Below are 10,012 nucleotides of genomic sequence, written 5' to 3'. Positions count from 1 at the left end.
ATTACAACCAAGAATCACCTACCCAGCAAAACTGAATATAATCCTTCAGGGAAAAAATAAACATTCAGTGAAATAGAGGACTTTCAAGCATTTTTGATGAAAAGACAGAACTGAATAGAAAATTTGACTTTCAAATACAAAATCAAAAGAAGCATAAAAAGGTAAACAGGAAAGAAAAATCATAAAGGACTAATTAAAGTTGAACTGTTTACATTCCTATATGGAATCTTACCCTATAGGAAAGTAGGAAGGGAAGAGGATAAGAGAAGGGGGGGATAGAAGGGAGGGCAGATGGGGGAGGGGGTAGTCAAAGCAAAACACTTGTGGGTCAGAGTGAAGGGAGACAGAGAATAGAATAAGGGGGGCAGGAATAGGATGAAGGGAAGTACAATTAGCAATAGTAATTGTGAAAAAAATTTTGATGCAAATTTCTCTGATATATATATTCTCAAATTTATAGAGAAGTGAGTCTGATTTATAAAAATAGAAGCCATTCCCCAGTTGATAAATGAGCAAAAGATATGAACAGTTTTCAGATGAAGTAACCAAAGCTATCTATAGCCATATTTGAAAAATGCTCTAACTCACTATTGATTGGAGAAATGCAAATGAAAACAATTCTGAGGTACTACTTCATATCTATTTGATTGGCTAATAGGACAGAAAAAGAAAATGACAAATGTTGAAGGGGATGTGGGGAAAATGAGACATTAATGCATTGTTGGTGGAGTTGTGAATTGATTCAGCCATTCTGTAGAGCAATTTGGAACTGTGCCCTAAGGGCTATAAGATCATACATACCCTTTGACCTGGAAAGACCTAGCAAAACCATTACTAGGTCTGTATCCCCAAAGAGATAAAAAACAAAAAAAGGAAAAGAACGTATATGTACAAAACCATAGCAGCTCTTTTCTGGAGGCAAAGAATTGGAAATTGAGGGGATGTCCATCAGTCAGCGAATGGCTGAACAATTGTGTATGTGATTATGGTGGAACACTATTGTACTCCTAGAAATGATGAGCAGGATGCTTTCAGAAAAACCTGGAAAGACTTACATGAACTGATGCAAAGTGAAATGTACTGTATACAGAATAATAGCAATATTGTAAGGTGACCAGCTATGAATGACTTAGCTATTCTCAGCAGTACAATGATCTAAGACAATTCTGAATGACTTATGATGAAAAATTCTATCCATCCCCAGAGAAAGAACTGATGGTGTCTGAATACAGATGGAAGGATACTTTTTTTACTTTATTTTTCTTGAGGTTGTCTATGTTTTCTTTCACAATATGACTAATATGGAAATATGTTTTACATGACTATACATGTGTAACCTATGTTGAATTGTTTGCCTTCTCAAGAGGGGAATGGGGAAGGAGGAAGGGAGGGAATTTAGAACTCAAAGTTTTACAAATGAATGTTAAAATTGTTTTTACATGTAACTGGGGGAAAATAAAATACTAAATAAATTTTTTAAAAAATAAAGGCAAAAAAAGAAAGGAAAATCTTCTGTTTGAAATGTAAATCTCTTCACAACATGGCCCTTTCTTCTCTTCCCAACCTGTCCAGTGCTGTCCAGCCTTCTTACATCTCTAACTCTTCGGTCCAATCATACTGTCTTGCATACATGGCCCTCCACCTCCCATCTCTCACCATTTCTTTGCACTGGCTGTCCCCCGTGCCTGGAATGCTTTCCCTCCTCCCCTTTTGGAATCTGGGGCTTCCTTTAAAACCCATCTGAAGTGCCACCTTCCATATGAGCATTTCCTTCTCCCCACAGCTGCTAGTTCAGTTGATATGTACTATATATACTTCATGTATCCCTTGTCTCCCCCCCTTAGAATATAAGCTCCCTGAGGACAGGGGCAGTTTTGTCTTTGCATCTCCAATACTTAACACAGTGTTGGCACACAGTAAGAACTCAAGTGCTTGCTGATTGGTTGGCTGCTTGAGGGAATCCTTCCTCTTCCATAAAATGGAGAGATTGCCCAGCCCCACCCCCAAATCTATGAGATATAATCCTCTAAGGGAGAGCTGACTGCACCCATTGATTAAAATGATGCTGTTTATCCAGAATGGGGGCAGGAGGGGAATTGGGGGGCCCTGCTCCAATCAAGAAATGCTGTATGGGGAGGGGTGGGAAAGAGTTGCACAAAATCATCTGGCTACACTATTGCATGTGCAAAGTCACATAGGAGTTAGGAAAAGAGTCAAGATTCAAACCCAGATCCTTGACTCCAGAGCCAGCATGCTTTGAATGGTACCCCACTTCCTCTTAGGAGAACAAGTCCAAAAAGGCAGTGGGCAAAGGGAAAGTAGAGTTACTGTTGAGGACCCATCTCCTTCCATGTTGCCCTGGAGGCGAGGGAGGAGAGCCGGGAGGGCTTTGGAAGCACAACCCCAAAATTGTTCTGGGCCCACCCAGCTTGTGAAAGTTCTGGGGAGGTCCAGCTTCCCCCGGGCCTGGGGAAAGAATCCTGTGAGCTGCAAAACCTAGCTGGCTGGCTTGTCTCTCCAGCCCCCACCCCTCAACCCCCTTTCTCTTCCTGAAATAGCTGCTATGTTTGCCCGTGGCTGCCGGGCCTTCAGCCAGGCTCTGTCTGGACATGAGGAGCCTCAGGCAGCACATTCCCAGGCCCCACTGCCTGAGAATGGGGCCAGAGAGAGGGAAGGCACCCATGCTACAGGCTCTGGGGCTCTGCTTTCAGCAGGGGGAGCAGCAGGACCCCGTCTGCCCAGGCACCCAGACAGACTGACACTGAGGCCCCTGTTGTTCCCAACGGCAGGGGACCTATGGGGATACCCAGGGCATAGCTGTTGTTCAAGCATGCCCGACTCTCTGTGACCCCATCTGGGGTTTTCCTGGCAAAGATACTGGAGTGGTTTCCCATTTCCTTCTCCAGCTCATTTTACAGATGAGGAAACTGAGGTAAACAGGGTTAAGTGACTTGCCCAGGGTAACCAAGCTAATAAGTGTCTGAGGCTGGATTTGAACTCAGGTCCACCTGACTCCAGGTCCAGCATTCTCTCCACGGTGCCACCTAGTGGGTCCTACCAAAGGTCAGTCTGAGCCAAAAACTTCCAAGGGGACATAAGGCAATTTCGGGCAGTTTTCTGCTAGAGGATAAAAAAAATAATGTTGAATGCCTTTTAGTCTGATAAGTATGGTAAATACCAGGCTAGCCTGCAGAAGGCAAACTGAACTGCCCCCATTCCAGGCCTCTCCAGGCCCAGAGGCTTTGTCCTTTGATGTCCCACGACAGGTAAATTGTTCAATTTCCCAGGGAGAAGCAGGGGGAAGGGGGGGGAGGTGAAGGCAGAGGGGTGGGGAAGGGAGATGAATCAGTCTCTGAAGTCCCTGTGACATACCTGTCTGCCGCCCACACACACATTCCTGCCTCCTGACTCAGAGAGTAGGTGGGGCTGGAGGGGAGAGGAGACTAGAGGGTCCATAGGACTTTAAACCTGGCCCAGCCTCCCCTCCCCAGTTAGAGCAGGGGGCAGTGGGGCAGGAGGCCGTTTGGAGAGAGCATTTTGAAGGAGAAAGGCAAGAAAAGAAAGTTCCCAGGCAGTCTGAGTCAGGTGAGAGTGAATGGAGAGATGGGGAGATTAGCAAGAGACCTATCTGCCAGGTCAGGGGAATTCCTCCTCTCCCAGGCCCAAGGGTGGGGTTAAAGAGTAAGGCTTCTCACCAAGGAAACTGTCTTGGTTTCTTAGAGGTGGGAGGGGCTTGGTGCCCTGGTCACTGAAGAGAAGGGACCTCCAAGAGTCCAGGGGTGGGGAACCTGCAGCCTTGAGGCCACAGGTGGCCTTCAAGATGCTTAAGTGCATTAAACAGCCACACGGTAAGGACCTAGAAGGCCACCTGTGGCCTCAAGGCTGAAGGTTCTCCACCCCTGTCCCAGACCTTCTAATCAAACCTTCCCCCAACCTTTATTTTACCAATGAGAAAACTGAGCCTGAGGGAAGTGAAGTCATTTACCCAACTTCATGCTGGGAGTACCAATCTGGGGTGAGATTTGACTCCAGGCCTGTGTTGGTTCTATTACAAATGAGGAATCCTGTTCATGCTTTAAAGCTCAACGCCGAAACCACAGTTCCCTTCAGTCTTACCCTTGCCCTGTGGTCATTGGGAATCTCTCTCCTCACAGCGATTCAGGGCTCTTATTCACTTAACACGTATGATTTGTTTTAATAATCACACCTGACATGGGCCTAACACTTTACGTGTTATCTATGGCCCAGCTCCCCAAGCTCTGGGTTTACATAAGCCCAGTTCAATCGTTGGCAGCTGCCACTAAAATTACTCCATTTAGCTCATTTTGTCTGGAAACCTCAGAAAGTAGTTTGTGTGTAGGTCTCCACCTATGTGGGCTAAAGGTTCTCCAGTTCCCGTGCAAGAAATCAAGGTGAGAAAGCACACCAGATAGATACCAGAAAACCTCTATTTCACCCCACCTAATGGAAAGAATTCAAAAGCCCCAAAGGGCTCAAAGAAACCCATAACAGTGAAAGATATTCTCCTCCCTACTCTCCATCACTGAGATCTACACAGACCTCCAATACAGTGCCCCCTGAAGTGATTGGATCCCTTCTACCACCACCACTAACACCACCACCACCAACGACAACAACACTTCCTTATCCTAGTAAGGACCCTCCTGCTCCTTCAGCTCCAGGGACTATGCGCTTCATCCTTGGTCCATGAACCCTTGATGCTCCTCCAGAATGTTGGGATTGGAGAACTCCCAACACTCCATCATGGCTGCCATGTCTTAGACCAAGAAATTTGGCCACTGCCTCTCCACGGCTCCCATCTCTGGAGCTGAGGAGGAGGAGGGGAGGCTGAAGGCGAGAGGGTGTGTGGAGGGCAGGCTTCCAACTGCCACTCCCAGGGACCTGGGTCTCCTCTCAGGACTTGGGTGTGTGCTCGGTTCTCTTTAGATGTTGGCTGTGCTGGGTTTTTATAGGCCCAGTGGGGCCCAGTTCAGAGGGCTCAGCTTAGTTCATAGAAGCCTAGATCATAGATTTGGAGTTAGATAGGAGCTCAGACGTCATCGCGTCCAGCTCCCTCATTTTACAAATGAGGAGACTGAGGAACAAAGAGATTAGGTGATTTAATTGGGAACATGAAGCTAGGAAGTGTCTGAGGTGAGGTCTGAACCCAGATTTTCCTGACTCCAAGGCAGTTACCTACCATGCCATACAGCCTTCTAATCAGACCATCTCCAGTGGTAAGACATAATCACACAATGGGGATGTTCTGACCCATCAGGGACACACCACCAGAATCAATTCTTCACCCTCAATCAGAATCCCAAACAATGACCTCATCAGCTTGGCATTGCCTCTTTGTATCCACACAACAGCCCTAAAAAGCAAGCATTATAGGTACCATCTCCACTTCACAGCTGAGGAAACTGAGGCTCAGAGAAGGTTAAGAGACTTTCTCCTTGGTTATATATCTTGGGTCAGAACCTGAATTAATTCCCTCCTCTTCCAGTTCTCCTTAATGTTAGAACCTTCACTCTGAGACCACCTCCAGATTATCCTGTCATTTTTATGTAGTCTTTCTCATTAGACTGTGAACTCTTTAGGGGCAGGGACTATCTTTTACCCTTTTTTTTTAATCCCCAGCCCTTACCACAGTATGTAGCATATTGTAGGTGCTTAATAGATGCTTAATGACTTGACTCCAGGTCTCCACCCTTTCCAATTGGCAACACTGCTTCTTTGGCTACTTGTGTATGTTTTATGCCTGGAAGTTCCTTCCTCCCATGTATTTTGGGTAGATATTCTTTGGAAGAGAAAAGATATGAGCAAGAATACACCAAATGAGGTGTGGACAGGCTATGATCTGAACCACTGAATGAATGAATGAGAGAGTGAATGAATGGATATGAGAAAGCATATATTAACTACGAGCCAAGCATTATGTAATGCATTGGGGATCTAAACACAAAATCAAGACAATGCCTGCCCTCAAGGAGCTTGGATTCTAATGGAAAAGACAACCCATGTAAGGCAGTGCTAGCCAGGGAGGGGGATTTGGTTTGGAAAGACACAGATTCATTGAAGTATTGACATCTACTCCCCTACTAGACTGTGAGCTCTTTGTGACCTTGACTTGTCTTCATTGAACCAAATTGAATTGAACTAAGCAATTCCCTCCAGGGGCAGACTTCTGAGACCAGAGGCCATCTCTTCTAAGAAGACCTGGGTTCAAATTCTGCCTCCGACACTTGTGAGTTGTGTGTGTGACTTGGGCAAATCACAGCCTGAGTCTTAGTTTCCTTATTTACAAAATAAAGGGAGTTAGACTAGATGAACTCAAAAGTCCTTTCCCACTCATGATCCATGAAGGGGCAGGAAGTGTTTCATTTTTGTCTTTGTATTCCCAGCGCTGGGCACACAGTAGGCACTTAATAAATAACTGTTGATTGATTTAAATAAAATAAAGGGCCTGATTACTACTATGTGCTGGATAACAATAATGACTCCTTCATAAGTAGATATAAGACTTGCAAAGCACCCTTCTCTAAAGCACCCTATGAAGCAGGTAATTGCAAGGAGACACTCTTACCTCATCAGGCCATATCTGGAGACTTGGGTTCTTGTCCTGGGTGCCACATTTTAGGGAAAATGAGGGTAAACTGTACTGTGCTTAGATGGAAGTCAATCTCTGAGGGAAGGCATTGGCAGGTAGGGTGGGGTAAGGGGAATCAGGAAAACCCTTTCCTCCAAAAGGTGTCATTTGAGCTAAGTTTTGAAGGAAACCAGTAGCTGGAGATGGGAGACCATGCCAGCCAGGGGAGGACAGCCCAGTGCAGAAGCACAGAAGATGGAGTGTTGAGTGTGAGGACCAGCATGAAGGCAGGTAATGCAAATCACCAGATCATAATGTTGGTGAAGAAAGGTCAAGTGTAAGAAGACATGGAAAGGTTAGGAAGGGATGAGGCTGTGAAGGACTTTACATGCTACAAACCATGTCCAATTCTGAGATAGAGATGGCACAGCTGCCCAAAAGCTCCATACCTAAGCATTGGAAATTTGCTTGAATAAATAGAGTAACCAGGGATGGGATGGGGGATGGAAGAGACATAAGGCATGGGGCACAAGAGTGGGCAAAGGTTATTATATATCTCAGATTTAGTTTCCCAAAAAGGGATTTTGAGGTTTGAAGGAAGGAATGAACATGTTCAGGTAGAGAGGAATGGGCATCTTTTCTCTGGAGAGGAGAAGGCTGTGACCATGCAGTTTCTCAGGGGTGTAAGCATTTCTTGTCTGTTTTGCCCTCTGGGGTTGGCATCCACTGAATGCCAACCTTCTGCCAGAAGAAACAGGGTGACATCACCCTGGACAACAGCAGGAAAGCCCTGAATCTTCTTCCAGTCCCAGCTATCTCAGAATCATACAAGCTTAGAGCTGGAAGTGTCCATAGAGCTTGCCCAAGCCAAACTCCTCATTCTCCAGGAGAAATAAACCCAAAGAGGTGGTGACTTGCCCAAGGTCATACAGCTGCCAAGTAGCAGAACCCAAACTTTCTTCTGACTCCAAGTCTAGGATTTTTCATTCCACTCCAACCTGCATTTGGCTCTACCACACCCCTTTCACCTAGCCTTTGGGGGGTAAACTCTAAGGTTCAGAACTGAAAAAGACCTTAGTGATCCTATAACCTAGCCTCTGTGCAAGGCATCAGCTAATTCGCATCTCCTGTCCTCGAGTCTTCTCAGGGGAGATTGTCCCCAGGGAGTCTCCCACAGTGCTAACTTCTTAATTCTGCACTTGTCCTCACTCTTCTCCAACTGTGGATGGAAGAATATATAGCCCATTAACCTAGAGAAGGGAAATAAGTTAACTCAAGGGCCATTCATTACAGCCATCAAGATATTTCCATAATATTTTCAAAGCAAGAATAAATTTCATTTTAATATTAACTCCTGCCATACCCGTGTGTTCTGTCTTTCATTTCTTGAAAAAAGATCAGGTAATATTTAGTTCTCTGATTGCAAACACAATAATACATAAATAAATAATGCTTTAGTAACAATAATTCAGCATTTTACTTGTACTAATGCACTTGACTGAAGAGATAATGTGGGAGAGTGGGAAAAAAACCCCACCATGAAATTAAGAGTCAGTAGAGTCCTGAACTCACTGTGGGACTTTGGGCAAGTTATTTACCTTCTCTGAGCCTCAGTTTCCACATCTGTAAAATGAAGAGGGTTGGATCAGGTATTCTCTGAAGTCCCTTCCAGCTCAAAGTTAGTATGATAGGAAGGGAGGAGGCAGCAGCCTCCTTGTTCCCAGGATCTGCCCCACTAACAGAAAGCTGCTGGACAGGTTGGGTGAGAGGAACCAGGTCAGCCCCTAGAAAGAGAAGCTCAACCAGAATCATTTGTTCCAAGCCTAGTCCAGAGACTCTGCCTGGTGACAAGGGCTTTAAAATGGAAAAGGTTGTGTGGTGGAGTAGGAAGAATGCTCCATTTGGAGTCAGAAAAGCCAGGACTGAATCCTGGCTCTGTTGCTACTTATCTGGGCAAATCACTCAGCCTCCTATAGGACTCAGTTTCCTCTGCATTCCTTTCAAGATCTCAATCTAAAATTTCTATGGTCCTATAAACTTAGGGTCACTTTTTCTCTTCAGGTCTCAGCTTCTCCTTCTGTAAAATGAAAGGGTTATACTAGAATTAGAGTTCTTAACCTGGGGTCTATGAACTTAAAAAAAAAAGCTTTTAATAAAAACCCAGTAATTTGATATTGATTGTCTTTGCAATCTAGTGTAAAGGTCGTGTCTTTTCTTTGGTCAGTCAGTCATGAAACATTTATTCAGGGCCTCCTATATGCCAAGCAAGGAGGAAGAAAGGAAGGAAAGAAGGAAGGAAAGAAAGAAAGAAGAAGGGAGGGAGAGAAGGTGGGAGGAAGGGAAGGAAGGAAGAAAAAGAGAGAGGGAGGAAGGAAGAAAGAAAGAAGGGAATAAAGAAAGAAAAAAGAAAGAATTAAAAAAAAGATTCCTGACCTCAAGGAGCTTACAAGTCTAATGCGAGAGGCAACAATAACTACGTGCAAACAAGATATAGACAGGATAAAGTGGAGATAATCAACAGGGGGACAGGAAACGGCTTCTTGTAGAAAGTGGGATTTTAGCTGGGACTTGAAGGAAGCTTGGGAGGCAGGGGACAGAGATGAGGAGGCAGAGCATTGCAGGCACGGAGGACAGCCAGAGTTGGGGAGTGTCTTATGCAAGGATCAGCAAGGAGGCCAGAGTCATTGGATGGAAGGATAAGTGGAGGGAAGTGAGCTGTAAGAAGCCTGAAAAGGTAGGAGGGGGCCAGGTTATGAAGAGTTTTAAAAGCCAAATGGAGGATTTTCTATTTGATCTTGAAGGTGATAGAGAGCTACTGGCATTTACTGAATCGGGGGATGGCATGGTCAGACCTTTGATTTACAAAGATCAATTTGATAGCTTCATAAAGGACTATACCAAAGTAGGCAGAGACTTGAGACAGGGAGATCAAGCAACAGGCTCTTGGAGTAGTTCAGGCATGAGGTGATGATGTCCTGGAGCAGGATGGTGGCAATGTCCTGGGAGAAAAGAGGAAACATACCAACAATTCTAAGAAGGCAGAATCTACAGGATTTGGCAACAGCTTGTATATGAGGAATGAGAATGAGGAGCCCAGGACGACACCCAGGTTGCCAGCCTAGAAGTCTGGGAGAATAATGATATCCTCCACAGTAAAAAGAAAGTTGACATTGATCAATACAATGATTCACCATGATTCCAAATAACTCATGATGGAAAATTCTATCTACCTCAAGAGAGGGAACTGTTGGATTCTGAGGGCAAACTAAAGCATATTTTTTCACTTTATTTGTCTTGTTTTTATTTCTCAACGTGGCAAATAAAAAAATGTGTTTTGTATGACTTCACATATATAAATGGGTGTCATATTGCTTGCTTTCTCAATGGGACGGAGAAAATTTAGAGCTCAAAATTTAAAAAAAC

The sequence above is a fragment of the Vombatus ursinus genome, unplaced genomic scaffold (genome assembly GCF_900497805.2).
Source record: "Vombatus ursinus unplaced genomic scaffold, bare-nosed wombat genome assembly UNPS02014777.1, whole genome shotgun sequence".
Classification (NCBI taxonomy): Eukaryota; Metazoa; Chordata; class Mammalia; order Diprotodontia; family Vombatidae; genus Vombatus; species Vombatus ursinus.
Note: the sequence above shows the minus strand (reverse complement) of the source record.